Raw genomic sequence first — 2,061 nt, forward strand, 5'->3', positions numbered from 1 at the left:
TTTCAAGAAGGGTTTTCAGTAGAATGTTGACATGATTGTTCAGCAATGAGCTATATATATATTTTTTCCATATCCAAAGTGTTGGTGTACATGAAGGTTCCTTGTGCAGTCACCACCAGTTCACTGACCTTTCACACCTCACAATCTGCACCCTGACCCACTACTTGCTTCTACATGTACATAAGTGTCACACACAATTTTACTTGGGGGTACAAGTCATTTTAGCATATGTTTAATTGACCAGGTATTGAAATATGTTGCAGTCAGCACTTTGATTTGGAAAACAGCACAAAAGACACCAAGTCTATCTTCAAACAGTATGAACATCACTGAATGCAGCTTATCATGATGCACCTTTGTATGACTTGGCATTGCAGATCAGTTCTGCAAAGTCTGTGACTAACTGATCAAACAGTTGATTGTTCTCTCAATGGTTATGTGGAAAACTGTAGAATCTGTGCACTCAGTGAACACCTGTTTTGACAAGACAGGCCTAATGTGATTACCTGATTGCAGCAGGGTTGATCTATGCAATGATGCAAATCTGTTGAGTGCAAATTGTTAAACATTGATCCCTGCAGTTAGATACAATTTCAGGTTGTCTCCTTGAAAACTTTAAATTAGTTACAATTTCATGTTGTGTTTCACATTGTCTGTACTTGACTTTACATGACTTTCATGATGTCATGCATACAAATAGGCCCAGCCAGCAGGGGTTTACATGACAAATTAATATAACCTGGATCCAGAATGGAGCCCATACATTTTCAAATGATTCTACAAACCTGCCCCCAAAATACTAATTTTCATAACTTACGTATCAGATTTTCAGTCCTTCTTGTCAGTAGAAAAAATCCTAATCAAGCATACAACTGTAACTTAAAAGAGAAACTAAAGTTAAGATGAAATAATATTCCATATTGTCTTCTTTTTCAAACTTTTAATACAACAGTTTTTGGGAGCAAACACCAAGACACATTATTTGTATGCTTCCAACTTTTTATCATCCATGTACCAGAGTGATTTAGGGTTTTGTGGAGCCAGATCATGAAAATTACACTTTTAAGCAATTGCAATGTCTAAAATACATATATAGATAATACAAAAGAAAATGGGACTCACCTTTTATTTCTTCCAGATGACAAAGCTCACAAAGTCTATTGTTTTATGAAAAAATTCATATAAAAAAAAGAAACACGATTTATTGCCAGGTTTATTGCACATACAAGGATTTTTTCCTGGTGTTTATGGTACATTACAATCAAAAAAGATAGAAAGTAAGAGTAAATACAAGTGACAGGTGATCATTAATGATATAAATACATTTTTACAATAAAACAAAAGTAAGCAAAAATATATATTCTAAGTGAGTGAAAAATATACATACACGTATCTACCAACCTCAATTGGTGTATAAGGAATATAATTTAAGTTCTTAATTGTGCAACTATAGATCTTTGTCTTCTAGATACATATGTTTGTTTTTTTTCTATTCAGGGTCATTTTTTTCTTATTATTTTATTTTGACAGCATATATTCTATTATTCTGCTGTTCTGTGTTTGTGTTTTTTGCAGTAACAAGAAAAGGAAAGAAACAAGAAGGGAGATATCTAATGAGATGGACTCGTTCCTGTGGGCTGTGAATTGTGAGCTGGCTGGTAGGACAGCTGGATATGTGAGGTGGTGGGTGTTCATACCTGAAATCTGACCTGCACTGTCATCCCACTTATTTCAGTGTCTCTAAATACGTAGCAGTGGGGCTGCTCTCTTGGAAGTAAACTGGATTCATGAACTTTGGGTGGAAGAACTGAGGTGAATCTCTGGAGGAACTTTTTTTTTTTTTTTTAAAGTGTGTGACACTGTAAAGCACAGTCTCTTCAATATATTTGTCATAGTCCCTCTTCTCCCTCCCATTTCCTGCCTCACTCTCTCTTTCTGTTATGTTAAGTAGCAGGCCTGCTTTCTGTCCGCCACTCTTTCCTCCTTGGGTTTCAATTCCAAACATGGTTATCCTTCTAGGGCTCTATCAACGCCCCCCTCCCTTATCCCTTCTCTTCCAGC

Source organism: Thunnus albacares, chromosome 11, assembly GCF_914725855.1.
Source record: "Thunnus albacares chromosome 11, fThuAlb1.1, whole genome shotgun sequence".
NCBI lineage: Eukaryota > Metazoa > Chordata > Actinopteri > Scombriformes > Scombridae > Thunnus > Thunnus albacares.